Below are 16,810 nucleotides of genomic sequence, written 5' to 3' on the forward strand. Positions count from 1 at the left end.
GCAGAGGGAAATAAAGGGGAAAAAATGGGACAACTGTAATAGCATAATCAGTAAAATATATTTTAAAAAGTAAAATGTTCCTAGCAAACGAAACCCCAGAGAAAAACATAGTTAAAGCTTGGGCATGTGGGACACTTCAGTTTTAATCAGACTACCTGCTCCTACACCCAGGGCTGCTTCGAGATCTGTCCTGCATTTGTAGTCAGTAAATAATCTTGACATGTGGTGTTTGCTTTCATTGTTGGCTGGAGCAAAATGTCATGTATTTCACTCTGCCAATTTGAAAACTATGTTCTTTTATGAAAATACAAGTAGATAAGGTATGGAGGTGGGTTTTTTGCTGTGTTTTGAACCAATTTGCAAATTTCATAGATCATATAACAGAGTCAACTCTGACAGTTTTGCTTAGACTCAGACACTGGATAAAATTTGTTCTGAGTTTTTTCTGTGAATCTCCATTCTGCTCTTTATTTTTAAAAAACACCTGTGTGTGCATGTGTTTTTTTTTTTAAAGAATAATGTAGAACAGAGATTTTCAATCTTTTTCATCTTATGGCACACATAAACTAATTACTAAACTTCTATAGCACATGAGAAAATATATTTTTGCTGTTCTGACAAAAAAAGGTATGGTTTTGATTCATTTACACTGGACATCTATTATTGTGTTGGATGTTGCCATTTTTTATTTGACAGTCTAAGGAGGAAGAGGTTAGTGTCCTTGACTAAATAGTCGTTACATTTAAAAAAATCTTGTGGCACACTGGTTTGCAGCAATACACGTGTTGAAAACCACTGCTGTAGAATATTGGAAAGTGCACTAAAACCTAAAGAAGCAGAAAATGATTACTCATTATTTCACTGCTAAGAGCTAGCCATTATTAGAATGATTTTTTTTTTTTAGTTTTTTTCCCAAATGTGCACATTCACATTAATTTATGCAGGAACTCATGTGTGTGTATATTCTTACTATCCATTTGTTTAGTTCTTACCATTCCCCCAATAAGTCTCTGCAGTTGAGATCAAGGCAATGTGTCAGAGCAGACTGTCCATGGCATCAGTGGTAATGATGAATTGAGCAGTACCATTTGCACTAATAATCCTGGTGGAACATCTTTATACCTGTTCCTTGAGTCTGAGCCCTGGGACCTATCTATGGGGTGATGGGATATGCAAGGTAGATGTAGAAAAATTCACAGTAAGGATACTACCCTACAGGGACATACCAGGGAGAAGAAGATAGAAAAAAGTTATCATGGACAAGCTCTCCCTAAAGTTAGAGAACCTGTCAGGTACTTCCATATACCTGGTAGGTCCCTCCTTTCTGTTACAAATCAGGAAAGCCATCTCCTTCCTCAGGAGAGAAGTGGGCGCAGGGATTGTTGTGGAGAAATTACTCCTCCTCTTCGAGGGGATGGAGTATAAAACCATTTCCTCCCGTGGCCCTTCAAGGATACACATAAAAGTAAGCATTTCCTCTTTGAATGTTCAAATCTTAATGTCTTCTTTAATGGCTTACTCAATTCCTCTTTTTATGCCTTTTATTGGGATGGTATTTTTGTTAGTGTTCTTTTGGTTTGATTTTATGAGGAAACCATTGCAAAGATGGGTGAACTGGAGTTTGTAGGATAGTATTCGAGGACCTTGATATCTGATGTTAGATGTTCAATATCTTGTCCTGTGTGCCTGCTAGAGCCCACCCACAGCCGTTAGGATCTTCAGAAGTCGACGAGGGAAGGGGGGATCATTTCCATCAGGTAATTGGGAAGCTGAAGGGAAGGGTTATTTGACACAAGGCATTGCTGGGGAAGTACTTTTTGGTTATTCATGACCGAAGACCATTTTGTGCTACACTAACTGGCCCTTCTGTTTTCTGTTTCTTTTCAGCTTTGTGTTTTATAGATAATCTTCCAAATAGAAGGGTTTTATTTTTTTTTGCTTAATTGAGTGTAAACAATTGATTACATGTTTGCTTCACAGATTCTGAATGTTGTGGCATTTTCCTGCTGTTAGGGAATTGATCAGCAAGAGGACTGGACCTCTCTTTTCTTAAGTGAGGTTTTGATGAGGGGTGAAGTCAGACAGTGCTCAGTGTCTGTGGACTATTAAGCAAAGCAATGAAGCATCTTGCATGCTCTGTTAATGAGAGGAAAAAACTCTCTGGTTCCAATTTTCTGATTGTCTTCCACTTAAACATTGTCTGTAAGTACTATTTTTCAAGTATAAATAACTGCAACATCTTATTTTTAAGTGTCTTCATTAAATACTCATTGTAGCTGGGTAAAACAAATTCAGCCTTCCCTGAGGAGAGAATGGAAAGCTGGAAACCAGTCTACAGGATGAGACTGTGCTGTGATTTCTAGACCCCTGGCAGTCATTTCTTATCCTTAACCAATGGCCATTAGGCCAATTTTAATATGACCTCTAGACACAGTGAAAAACACATGCTAGAATAAAGAGTCCAGCAAAACTTTAAAGATTTTCTCACAGAGATTTCCCAATGCACTATTTATATACATGTCCCCAGTCTTGAAGAGTATTTAGATATCTTGAGTCTAGGAAAGTATAAAATGATTGGAAATTTATTTACCAATTAATGAAATTTTTGGAACTCTGGATGTGAACTGCTACTAAATGCTTTGTGGCGGCTCTGAGCAATAACCACAGTATCTGGTTGGACTGACCTTGTTTTGTGATATAGCACTAGGCTTTACTTACAGATGATGGCTTTCCATGGCTTTAAAAAATGGATGGGACATAGAAAGAACTGACTGTTAAGTCATCCATATTTATTTAGGGCAAAAAAGAGAACCTGTGAGTATCTTTGCATATATTATTTACTGTTAAACAAAATTTAATAAATATATCGCTGAGGTCATATTCCTGGAAATGCAAAGATATTAGAGAAAGATTACTCAAAATCTAATTTTTCATAGGGACAGTGTTATATATTAAATCAGAGAGTTCTGGAGAATACTAAAATGGATTAAGGTAATATCAAGTAAAGGAGATGTGTTAAAGAAAATTAGAACCAAACAGAGAGAGATAGAAGGTACTCAAGTTATGTGTTTCATGACGAAGCAAATTTTTCATGTCTTTTTCTACACTCCCAAGCATATTTATGGGTACCTTTATATTTTTACATAATTTCAAACTTCAAAATAAGTTGAAAGGACAGTACAACACTATCTGTGTACCTTTGATGTACATTCACCAATTTCATAATCCGTTTTTCTCTGTATTTATTTTAAAAAGTTTTGAACATTATGCCCCATTACTTACAAATATTTCACTGTTTATCTTAGGGAAAAGGATATTTTCTTACCTAACAAGAAAATTTAGGAAGTTTTATATTTGTATGATTCTGTTATCTAAATCTACATTCCATGTTCTGATTCCACCATTGGCTTCTATTGTGTCCTTTATGGTGGTTTCCTCTCCAATCCAGGATCATATCTTGCATTTAGTAGTCATGAGTTCCGAGTCCACTATACTGTACAACAGTTTCTCAGTCTGTATCTGCATTATGTGAAATTGGAATCTTGAAAAGTAAAGGGAGTAAAAGTTAGTTGTGTTTTTCTTTTGTTTTGTTTTTTTCCCCGCGACGTCTTTGACATCAGGTTTTTCTGATGATTACTTATGCGTAGATTTTGGTCATGCATTTTTGCCTAGGATACTCATAGGTGGTTCTTTTTTTCTCAGTGCATCATACCAGGAAGCCTTGGGTGTCAGGTGAAATCAATCAGATTTTGCCATTTTAAAGCTACTATTCTCCCAGGTAATAAGTAGTTATTGATGATACTTTGCATCTCTTTAAATATGCTTCAGCAATGCTTTACCCAGTAGGAGTAACACCCATTGATAATTGTTGATGTTACTATGATAGTTGCCAAATGGTAATTTTCTAATTCTTTGATTTTTTTTACACTATATCTATACATTAGTTGGAATTCTATGGAAAGTACTTTTTTCTCTCTTAATTTATTTACATATTGGTGTTTATCACTGTGACTCATGTTGTCTTGCTTTATCCCGTGGGTTGTAATTGTTACTCTCATCATTTCGGTGTTCAAATAGATTTTCCCAGATTTGGCTAGTGGGATACCATCCAGCTGATTTCTGGGTCATCCCCCCCCCCCCCAAAAAAAAAATTAGCCACATTTAAAAAACATATAACTTTTGTTGATTGTGCTATTACAGTTGTCCCATTTTTCCTTCCTCTTTACTCCCCTCCACCCTACATCCCCCTTCCCAACAATCATCCCCGCCCCCATCCTCAGTTCATGTCCATGCGTTGTACATACAAGTTCTTTGACTTCTCCATTTCCTAGCCTATTCTTAACCTCCCCTTGTCTATTCTGTACCTACCATTTATGCTTCTTATTCCTTGCACCTTCCCCCATTCTCACTCCTCCCCCTCCCTGCTGATAACAGTCCACGTGATCTCTGTTTCTGTGATTCTATTTCTGTTCTAGTTGTTCACTTAGTTTGTTTATGTTTTTGGTTTTTAGGTTCAGTTGTTGATAATTGTGAGTTTGCCATCATTTTAGTCTTCATACTTTTGATCTTTTTCTTTTTCTCAGGTAAGTCCTTTTAACATTTCATATAATAAGGACTAAGGATTTGGTGATGATGAATTCCTTGAACTAGACCTTATCTGGGAAGCACTTTATCTGCTCTTCTATTCTAAATGATAGTTTTGCTGGATAGAGTAATCTTGGATGTAGGTCCTTGCTTTTTCATTACTTTGAATATTTCTTTCCAGCCCCTTCTTGCCTTTAAGACTTCTTTTGAGAAATCAGCTGATAGTCTTATGGGCACTCCTTTGTAGGCAACTGTCTCCTTTTCTCTTGCTGCTTTTAAGATTCTTTCCTTATCTTTCATTTTGGGGAACGTAATTGTGATGTGCCTTGGTGTATGCTTCCTTGGGTCCAACTACTTTGGGACTCTGAGCTTCCTGGACTTTCTGGATTTCCTTTGCCAGATGAAGAAAGTTCTCCTTTATTATTTGTTGAAATAAGTTTTCAAGTTCTTGGCCTTTCTCTTTTCCTTCTGGCACCCCTATGATTCAGATATTAGAACATTTAAAGTTGTCCTGGAAGTTCCAAAGCCTCTCCTTATTTTCTGAATTCTTGTTTCTTTATTCTGTTCTGGTTGAATGTTTATTTTTTCATTCTGCTCCACATCTTTGATTTAAGTCATGATTTCCTTCTCTTCACTGTTGCTTCACTGTACCTCATTCTTTATTTCACTTTGCAGAGCTGTCACTTTTTCATCTATTTTGCGACCATACTCAACCATTTCTGTGGGCATCCCGATTACCAGTGTTTTGAACTTTGCATCTGATAAGTTGGCTGTTTCTTCATTGCTTAATTAGTTCTATTATTTGAGCTTTAATCTGTTCTTTCATTTGGGCCATATATATATTTTTTGTCTTAGAACGCCTGTTGCATAGTTAAGTGGCAGTTCAGCCTTGGGTGTTCACCAGGGTGGCACAACCCTCGTCACTTTGTAGTGGTGCTGTATGCGGGGGAGGAGTTCAAGAGAAACAATGCCTCTTGCTCGCCTCTTGCAGGCTTTCAGTCACTTTCCCCACTACCCTCATACAAATTGGGCCCTTCTGGTGCTGATTCCCAGGTGAGTGGTTTTGTGTACATTCTAGGACCCTATAGGTCTCTCCAGTGAACTCTCTTGTGAGGCTGGGAGTTTTGCCCACAGCCACAACCCCCACAGGTTTTTTCAGTCAGAGGTTTTGAGGCTTTATGTCCTGAGCTAGAATCCTGAGTTGCTCGGTCTGTCTCTCTCTCCAGTTTTTCCTCCTGGTTTATCTGCATGCAAATATGGGACTGCCTGGTCCTTCAGACACTGCCTTGCCCACTCTATCCTCCCCCTGTGGCGGTCCATGTCCGCCCTTCCTGCTGGTCTGAATGAATGTTGCTTCTTTAACTCCGTGTTTGTTGGACTTCCATACAGTTTGATTTTCTGACAGTTCTAGTTGTTTTTTGTTTTTAAATTTGTTGTTGTCCTTCCTTTGTTTGTGTGAGGGGGCAAAGTGTATGTACCTATGCCTCAATCTTGGCTGGGAGTCTCTGGGTCACTTTCATATATCCCTATTATGTCTAACTTATAAGGCAAGTTAAATTTTAACACAATAATATAATATTTAAATAATCCTCGATGTGAAAACTTAACAACTGTAATGTGGCTCTGTTCCTTCTATCAGTATTTTTCATCACTCATACAAAAGGCTGTGATTATTTTTGGTATATATGTTTGAATTGTTACCTGGTCTAGACTTTACATTTAAAGTTAATTCATATTGTCTTAAAATGGAACCTCCAGTAAGTGGATGATTCCTGGGGGGATGGCATCACATTCTGTCCCATAAGTGAGCCATGCCCTGCTAAACTGTTTGCATAATTAACTCCAGATACAATTTAGTATGAATTATCTTGTTATTTTATTCTATTTTTTCCTTGTTATTTTAATATTTAACTTATTTCCCTCATCACTTCTGCAGCAGCCCCCTATTCATAATTTGGATATAATTTAAAACAGATTTGGAATACAGAGCCACATCTGCAGACACGTGAGGAATCAATGTCAGGGAAGCTGAGGACAGAGAGTATTCTCTGTGAAACACCTGGAATTAGTTTAGCCGAGTGTTGTGGTAAGGGGTCCCCAGATCATGAGATTTTGCAAATAAATTTTCTCATACTTTTGAAAAAAGTTATTTTCAGTTTTTTCACTTAAGTTTTTCTACTGAGTATATGGGGACAGCTGTTGCAGTCTTTTTAGTAGCACAGTATGATTCATTTTTGCAGTTTGAAAGTCAGACTTGAAACTCAGTCATGATTTTTAAGGTATTTATTGGATGGAAAATAATCCACAATTTGGTATTTAAGGCTAACTGCATTGCCAAAGTAACTGTGGGAACAATTTAGGAAAGAATATTGTCCTTTCTGTCCTTTGATTCTCTCTGTCTCCCTTTTCTGTGATTATCTGTCTTAGTCTTTTGGGTTATTAACTAAGCCCTGTATTTTCCCACACAAGGTGATGGGTGACAGAAATATTTGTGAGGTTGTTTTTTTTTTTTTTTTTGCCTTTTCATAGCCAGTTTTTGTCATTTTTCTTTTCAGGTCCTAACTTGATAGTTCTGTAGTCTCTGATCAAATACATCTGACCATGTTACCAAAAATGAAATTATAGTCATTCCTTCAAATAGCTATGTTACTTTGCTCCACTCCTTTTTTGTTTTAAATGTACAGAAGGTTGAAGTCAAGTCTCCATCTTGAACTCTCAAATTAGAGAAAGGGTATTTGGTATAAATACTGTCTTTTTAAGTCCAAACCCAACCTGAGTCCTATTCAGCCACTGAGATTCTGACAAAAGGCATTGCTTATATTAATATAAGAGAAGGTGAGGAATGTTTTACGGCTAGTGTTTAAATTGTCAAAACAGTATAAAAAATCACCCTTTTTTGATAATTAGTAATGTACTTTCACATATCTTGACCACTTTAGTATCATTACACTGGTTCTTGAAAAGTCATGTTTTTATGTATAGCGACTGTTGGTTTTGGTTTTCTGTTTTATCTGCTTAAAATTTTAAAAATTTAATATCACAGTGACCTTTCTCTTTCTCCATCTCACCCTGTGTTGGTCTCAGCCAACTCAGATCTACGCCCCGAGAGACCTCTTTCTGAATCCCCTGAATGACATGAGCTACACAGAGGTTCTGTGTGCAGTCCATTTAATTTTGTCTTATAATGGAAATACAGATCTGCTGACTTAAAAGAATCCTTTCAGTCTTACCCATTTTTTGGTGGGTTGACCTGGCGGTTCCCTAATGTTGGTGAATAGATACATGATTCAAAGAATAAAGTTACAGATCAAGACATGTTTTATGTAGAACCTTACTTTCTCAAAGCACATGGGGTAACTGAGAACAGTGCTGATGACTAGAGGTTGGTTTTGAAATAGAAAAGGCATATCATCTAAAGTCTTACAGAGATGGTTCTAGTGTAGGGCAGTGTGATTGGAAAGCCATTATACACCATGTAATTACTGATAATTTTGTGACCCTTTACCCTGTTTGGGGGACACATTCAGTATCTCACTTTCGAGAAGATAGGTCACCTGCATCAGTGTCAGCCCTTCTCAAAGTTAGCACTTTTCAAAGATCAGTGGTGTGCTTTCACTGAATTGTTAACACGAACTTACATTCTTTTTAAATATAAATGAATTTAGCTGAGTTAAAAAGTAATTTTTAGCTGTCATTATGAAAATGATAATAGCTTAGTTCTACTGAGTACTGGCAATGTGCCTAGATGTGCTAGTTTTAAGAAAGATTTTCATTCAATGTTCTCAGTAGCTTTGCGAAGTAGTTAGTATTGTGATCTCCATTATACAGATCAGAAAGTGTATCTCAGCTTGAGGGACATTTTCTAGTCCATCCAGCTAAAGTTAAAGTAGTAGAAACCCACACTGTAGGTAGGTACTAATTATCAATACCTGTATTTATTAATTAAGGGAATAATAAAATAAGGATACTTTGTTCAGTTTTGAATAAGAGGGTCTTAAGGAATATTGCCAGCTAATAACTATAGAGAAGGTATAACACAGAATAAGAATAAAATTTGATGTGTTCAGAGCCTCCTTTCCCAGTTTCTAGCACAAGGAACTAACAGGTGTTACTGCATTTAGACTTTTATCTTGATTGGTGGCATGTCTTTATCAGCAATTGCTGATGAGGTGTAGATGAATGCTCCAGGGACCCTTTGGTGAGACGGGTGAGGATGTTTTAATTGGAGTGTTCAGAGTAGGGAAAATTTAAGGACTTATCAAGGTTTAAGGAGGTAGCATATTTTGGGAAAGCAAGCACTTAAAAGATGTGATGGTAGACATGTTGGAGAATGAAGATCTCTGAGACACCAGGTTGCAAAATTCAAATTCCTTTGCTAATAAGGATAATGATAACAATAGTACTCGAGTACCAGCTACTGTTCAACTGTATCATCTATAACAACTAACTTGATCTTTGTAAGAACCCCATGAGGTAGGTACTGAGCTATCTCTTATTATCATTCTGAGCAAATAAGACCCAGTATGGTTAGGGGATATCAACTGTAGGTGGAAGAGCCATTCACTGTTTACATTCTTAATCACCATACATACTATAGTTCAGCTGCCTCTGTGGTTTGATGACTCCTGCAAAGATCCATGGGAAGATTGGATAACATTTCTTTTAACAGAAAGGTTTTCCTCTATCTAATTAGACTCCGGTGATTTTTGGAGTCTTTGGCTATGAACAGTTTTTTTCTGAACCTTCAAGAGCCATGCCTATATGGTCACTGTTTGCTTCCTAGTGCCCAGCACGGGCAGACCCTCAGTGGTATGCAATAAATATTTGTTGGCCAGGCTTGCATGCCCACACTGAGGCATCTAGTTTGATTGGTTAGGGACCAAAAGGAACATTTTGATCACACAAACAAGTTTTAAGGAATATATCTGTCAAACACTCCATTCATGTCAGTCTGGTGAATGCTGCTTAGGTAACAGGACAGGTGGTTTTCCTCACAGCGCCAGTTATCCCTGTATGAGAGCACTGCTGTGGTGAATGAAGTGGCTGATAAAGGTGCGGGGCAGGTTATCCACAGAGAAAGCAGCTGGCACCAAGCTTACAGACCAATTAGAAATGGCCAGCTCTTAATCTAGTGCTAGAGCAGGGGAAACTAGTTTACAGAGTAATGAAATTTAACCTGTAAAAGATGTAGAATCAGAAACGGTTCACTTTGTTGTGAGTTGAGAAATAAAAAAGATTGGCTGAGAAAGGGTGAGAGGGTTCATTAACAACAATATGACACATTTATTGTCTGGGATCTCTGCAGAGCCTCCAAGATAGCCACATCATTTATTTTCATTTTCCTTAGAGGGAAGGGCAGTTATGAATTCCCCTTTACAGATAATAAACTGAGACTCACCAAAGGTCATTACCTACACTAATGTCACGCAGATATTAAGTGAAAACCTGGGATACTGATTGGGACTTCGTGGCTCTAGAACTGATGCTCTTAAAGCATGGTAATTGATTACCAGTAGAATCTTCTTCCTCTGGATGAATCAGACTGAAGAGGGTCAAGGCAATGAGAACCATCCCTGCCTTGGAAATCACCTCCACTTAGTAGCTCCAAGTTGATGAGGTGGTTTTTTTTTTGTTGTTGTTGTTGTTGTTTTTTAAAATCGTATGTGAGTATTCCTCTTGTTAAATCCAATGCATGTATCATCCGTGTCAGGGAATTTCATCCTCAGCACGACTGACATTTTGGGCCCAGTCATTCTGTGCTGTTGGGGCTGTCCTGTGTATTGTAGGACATTTTGCAGCATCCCTGGTCCCTGTTCCCACTAGAGGCCAGGAGTACAGCCATCCATACTCCACTCACCAGTTGCCACAACCAAAGTATCTGCACACTGTTCTATATGATGAAGATAAACAATAAATTGTAAGCAAGTAATTATTTTTACAGGGGTTCTGAAACTTCCTGTGTATAAAGTCACTTGATGTCTGGTGTGCAGGGGACCTTTTTCAGCATTGCTCTAACTTAGTAAGTCTGGGAAAGAGCCAAAGAAGCCTGCCAAGTACTAACCTGGGTTAGTTATTGGACCACACTTGGAGAGGAACTAAGACAAGGAGAGGAAGCTCATGTGCTTTAGTAAAAGCCAGCTATGCTTTCTACTTAGCAACAGAGTGCAGTACCTTTGTGAGCATTTACCATATTTTGCCATGTAATGCACCCTTTTTTGCCCAGGTTTTTGAGAGAAAAATAAGGATGCACATTATACATGGGTAGTACTAATGCTGTATCTATATAATTGTTTTAAATTCTTTTATTTATGTTTATGCATTAAAAGTGTAACTGTAGAAAGCAATAATGATATCTGTATGCAAAGTGATACCCTGGAATACAATATCAGTTTTGTTTCTAAATATAAATAAATAATTGAATTAAAGAATTAAAACGAGAGATTTTCCCCCCCCTGAAAGTTTGGGCCAAAAATGTGGGTATGCATTATACACAGGAATGCGTTATACATGGCATGATAGGGGTAAATGCTTTTCTCCCTGTCCTTATAATCTTTCTCTGATTTGCGGCCTATTATGCCAGTGATTAAGTTTACAGTTCAGCTAATGATTTGCTCGTGGGTCCCAGCTTGTAAAATCTCATGCTGTGCATATAAATGTGTAAGATTTTGACCTTATAAGCCTAGGGTTAATTATCCATATACCTTAAGACAGAGGAGGCCACCTTTTGACTTTGAAAATATCACCAGGAAGGCATTTTATTTTAAGAATCCAAGTTTTGTGTTTCTAAATATTGGTATATTGGGCTTCTTGGTAGCAATTTAAGGCAACACATTATTCTAAATGAATGTTGAAACAATTGATGGAAATGAAGTTTGGGATTTAGTGATGCAATTTAGTTTTTAAGTGGTTGCTGCACTGAGAGAACTCTATTCAGAGCTGCTATTCAGTATTGGGTGTTTTATCAAAATCTCAGTTTAGGAGGAGACCCTTCACCTTAAAAAGGCATTGTTTGCAATTTAAAACACTGCTTTTGGCTTGACTTTGATTGTATTTCAGGTCCCTACCGTTCAGAAATTTCTGTCCTGGTCAGCAGCCTACATATTTTTATTTTTAATTGAAAGATTTTATTGAGATATTAGATTCACATGCAGTTGTTCAAAATAATAAAGAGTAATCTCTTATGTACTTTGCCCAGTTCCCCCCATGGTAACATTTAATGAGACTATGGTATGTTATAGTATCTATTGTGTATACGTACAATCCACTTACCTTATTTGATGTTCTTGATGTTAATTTATAGATATTTTGTGTGTGTATTAAATTCTGTACAATTGTATTATCTGTGTAAGTCCATGTATCCACTAGCATAGTCAAGACACTGGATAGCTCCAGCACCACAAAGATCCCTCATGGTTCCCTTCAGTAACCATGCCCGCCTTTCTTTCCTTCATCCCCAACTCCTACACGCTCCTAATCTGCCCTTCATTTCTGAAAATGTTGTCACTTCAAAATTATTACATAAATTAAATCATATAGTATATATCTTTAGGGACTGGCTTTTTTATCTGTAATTTGGGGGATTCATTTGAGTTGTATTTTCAGTAGTTTGTTTCTTTTTACCGCTGAATCACATTACAGGGTATGGATGTGCCACTGTTTAGCCTTTTCCCTGTTGAAGGGCATCTGGGCTGATTACGATTTGGGCTGTTACAAATAAAGCTGCTGTGAACATTCATGTACAGGTTTTTTGTGAACCTCTTTTCATTTCCCGGGGATAAATGTCCAAGAGTGCAGTTTGCTGGGCTGTATGGTAATTGCATATGTACTTTTATAAGAAACTAGCCAATGGTTTTCCAAAGTGGTTGTACCATTCCACATTCTCTCAGCTTTGATAAGTGATCCAGTTTCTGTGCCTCCTTTCTAGGCTTGCTTTTTTTGGGGGGGGAGGGTTCACTGTTTCTTATTTTACCCCTTCTGTTAGGTATATAGTGATAATCTCATTGTACTTTTAATTTTCATTTTGGTAGCTAACGATATTGATCGTCTTTTTAGATGCTTATTTTTCATGTGTATATGCTCTTCAGTGCAGTATATTTTCTTGTCTTCTGTCCATTCTCTCTTTGAATTGGACTATGTTTTTTTTTTCACTTCTGAATTTTGAGAGATCTTTATATACGAGGTTTGTCCAGAAAGTATCCAGCTATGTAACTGAAAAATTAGAGGTATTTATTGAAGAAGATACAGGATAGAAGAAACATTGTACAGAGGACAATGAAGCCTCAGTCCCATTCAAAGTAGGCAGCTTGGGACCTCATACAGTTCTCCCAATCGCCATCAGCTACCTTGTTGTATTTTCCTGAATCTCATTGATAGTATGAAACCTCTTCCCTTTGAAAGGTGATTTTAGTTTTGGGAAAAGTCAGAAATCATAGGGTGCCAAATCTGGGCTGTAGGAGGGGGCTGAGTCACCTGGGTGATTTGAGGTTTCACCAAAAATCTCTGTATGAGACATATTGCACGAGTGGGCATGTTGTCATGATGAAGCTGCCAATCACCAGCTGCTTATAGCTATGGCCTTCTGAATCATCCAAGTAGTTTTCAGGGAGGAATGTTCAAGCTTAATGCAAAATTTGATGCAGATTTGTTGCTGTACTTTGCTCAGTCATTTTGAATGCAACTGTCACACAGTACAAACACTCATTCAATAGTGTCTACTGCCCCCACTGACTAGTACAGTGAAGTCATCATTGTTCACACATGAACATTCCAGTCCACTTTCCTTGGCTAGCAGGTTACATTGATGTCGTGCAAAACATTCTCATTATATTGATAATGGTTGGAATTTTTTTGGACAGACCTTGTGTAGTAAACATTAGTCCTTCATCATATTTTTGGTTTGCAAATGTTTCTCCCAATCTGTAACTTGTCTTTTTTATCCTTTTCATATGGGTTTCCAAAGGGGAAAAGTTTTTTTAAATTTTATTTTAATTATTGTTCAAGTACGATTTTCTGTCTTTTACTCCCATCCCAGCCCACCCACCCAGCCCTCCCCACCTCCCTCCCATTTCCACTCGCCCCTAGTTTTTGTCAGTGTGTCCTTTATACTTGTTCCTGTAAACTCTTCCCCTTTTCCCCTGAAATTCCCTCCCCTCTCCCCTCTGAACACTGTTAGCCTGGGGGAAAAGTTTTTAATTTTGATTAGCTTCAGTTTATCAGCTTTTCCTCTCTAGATCGTGCTGTTGGTTTTAAGTCTGAGAACTCTTTGCTTATGTCCTAGATCACAACATTCTATGTTTTTTTTTAAATTTTAAAGTTTTACATTTAAATTCGTGATTTTTTTGTGTAAGGTTGATGTTCTTTTGTTTTTTGTTTTTTTTTAGCCTATGGATGTCTGGTTACTTTAGCACCATCTGTTGAAAAGACTTTCCTCCCTTCATTAATTTTAAGTTTTCATTTAAAAGAGTTGAGCATATTTGTACTGGTTTCTTTCTGAGTTCTCTTTTCTGTTCCGTTGAATTATGAGTCTATTTCTTCACCAATACCACACTGTCTCAATTACTGTGACTATATAGTAAGTCTTAATGTCAGGCAGAGTGATGCCTCCCTCTTTATTCTTCATTGTTAAGATTGTTTTAGCTACACTCGGGCTGTGCTTTTTCATATAAATTTTACAATAAGCTTGTTTATGTTTACAAAAATTTTACTGAGAATTTTATGGAAATTTCATTAACAGTATAGATCAATTTGTGGGCCAGTAGCATTTTTACTGTGCTGTGTCATTCTACCCACAAACACAGTGTGTCTCTATTTATTGTGGTCTTTGATTTCCTTCTGCATCTTTGAACCTTTCAGCATACAGATCCTGTACCTGATTTGTTTAATGCGTGCCTAAGTATTTCAGTTTCTTTTGAGTACTTGTGAATGGTATCATTTTGTTTCTGTTTGTTCATTGTTGGTGTATAGAAATGTGAATTATTTTTGTGCGCTGATCTTTTATTCTTACATCTTACTGAATTCACTAGTTCTAGGAGGTTTCCTTTTATAGATTCCTTGGAATTTTTCTATGTGGACAACCATATCTACAAACAGAGATCGTTTTATTTCTTCCTTCTCTTTCTGCATTTAAATTATTTCTCACGCTTTCTTTTTGTGGCTAGAACTTGCAGGATTGTATTGAATGAGAGTGAAGAGAGTGGCTGTCCTTTCTTTGTTCCCTGTCTTAGAAGGAACACATTTAGTTCTTTGTGGAATAGAATGTTAGTTGTAGATTTTTTTTTAAAGATGCTTTTTTAGGTGCTTTTTAAAAATCATTGTGGCAATTCCCCTTTATTTCTAAGTTCCTGAGAGTTTTTGTCATGAGTGAATACTGGATTTTGTCAAATGCTTTTTCTGTGGCATTGATACGGTCATATGATTTTTTTCTTATTTAGATTGTTGGTTTGGAGGTTTGCATAGCCTATGTCTTTTTCTTTATTTTTGATTCCTTCAACTTTACATTTTATTTTTATGACACTGTGTTTGGGGAAGGACAGGAGTCATGAAACACCTACATCTTTTAAAATGTTGTGCAGAGGTGCACTTGTTCATGTTGGCCCTCGTACCCCTTCTGTTTCTCTGTCTTCCTCTTCTTCTGATTTAATCTTTTTTTCTCTTGTTATAGCTCTACAAATTATGCTTCAAAGTCCAGGCCATGCCTGTCTGAGCAGGTACTGTTATCTCATGCATCCCAATCATCTTAGTTCATATTTAAACATAGCTTTCCTGATCTGGCAGTGGAAATAGCTGCTGTGTGTGGCCTTGCATTGTTTCCCAGGCATTGCCCCACCTCATTCTAGGAGTTTGCATTGAATTCTCTTTTGTCACTGGCTAAAGCATATGGGGAAGGACTTTACATGCAAAGAGGGCTGTTTCTTAATGGGTCACTTGCTGTTGAAGTGATGAAGTACAAGGAAAATAAAAAAAAACCAAACGAGGAATTTAAATAACAACAAACAAAATGTTTTTGTAGATTCTGGGGTTAGATAAATCTAGCTAGGACCCAAGTTCTAGAAATTAGTATTAGTGCATCCCTGGGCAACTTGCTCAATACCTTATACATTTTTAAAATCTGTAAAATGGGGACATCTCTCTCAAGGTGGATTAAATGAAATAATACAAGTCACCCACTCTGCCTACAGCCTAGGGACCTTGCATGCTGTCTGTAAATGGTGGTCAGTCCAGGTCATGTTGTGCTGGCTGCACATGGAATGGGTGAACAATCTTAGTGGACAAGAAGACAGAAAGTGCTTTTGAATAATTTGCTACAGACTGCTTTTTGAGAGAAAGCTGCTAGTTTCTGCTTTGGTGAGGTCTCAGCCTCCATATAACAATACTGTCTGTTCTCAAGTACTTGTGGGAGTGTGGGCTGAGCCTTCCAGAACACCCACCAGTAGTTGTGGTGGGTCCCACACTAGAGTTCCTTGCAGCCTCATCTGGGGACTAACCGTTCAGGAGTGGATTTTCAGGACCCTGAAAATCCACGTGTTCTGGACCCTAAGTCAGCAGGTTTGGAGGAGGGCCCAGGACTCCGTATATATTCACTGAGACAAAGATCCCAGGAAATCTGAAATGGAGCCAAAGGAAGAATGAAGACCACTGGGATGAAGTCACCATTTGAGGTTTAATAGCTGTGGTAGCATTTTAAGTTCTGCAACTAGTTTTGTGTGCAACCCCAGGAAAATCACTTAACCTGTTTGTACCTTCCTTGATTCAGCCTGTTGGAAAAGGAGGCATAATGGATAAAATCTCTGACCTACTTTACATAGTTGTTATTAAGAATTCCTTTCATAAAAATAACTGGAAAGCATTTTGCAAATAGAAATTGCTCTACAAATACCCTTTTAAAGAAATGTAATTTTCTAACACAGTTTTAAACACAAATAGTCTTGTTGAGTGCATCAACTCAAATTACAAGTATCGGATGACATGGCGTCATGATGGCCAGAACCCAAATTTGGAGGTAATAAGCAAATAGCACAAGGTTGTAATGTCTTCCTTTAGCTGTATCATCGTTAAAAAAAAATAATGCTGACACTAACCTCTAAAATCCACATTTTCCCATTTGGTTTGTTTTGTATTTTAAATAGGCTACTCCCACCAATCTGAGAATTTAATTAGAAAATAAATGCCTTCTACCATGGCTGCTGTGATGTTCATCCTTTCTCCCCCAGTCTCTCAATTAAAGGCC

The 16,810-nt window shown here is 37.5% G+C and overlaps 1 protein-coding gene and 1 long non-coding RNA gene across 4 annotated transcripts in view; both read left to right on the forward strand.

The window, feature by feature from the left end:
* PTPRG (protein tyrosine phosphatase receptor type G) overlaps positions 1 to 16,810 on the forward strand; it is a 708,699-nt gene that overhangs the window by 305,297 nt on the left and 386,592 nt on the right. The window lies entirely within an intron of this gene.
* LOC118501821 lies at positions 13,201 to 14,883 on the forward strand. Its single transcript, XR_004904483.1, has 2 exons — positions 13,201 to 13,550; positions 13,770 to 14,883. It is a non-coding gene; the product is annotated as an uncharacterized LOC118501821 (long non-coding RNA).

Source organism: Phyllostomus discolor, chromosome 7 (genome assembly GCF_004126475.2).
Source record: "Phyllostomus discolor isolate MPI-MPIP mPhyDis1 chromosome 7, mPhyDis1.pri.v3, whole genome shotgun sequence".
Lineage (NCBI taxonomy): Eukaryota > Metazoa > Chordata > Mammalia > Chiroptera > Phyllostomidae > Phyllostomus > Phyllostomus discolor.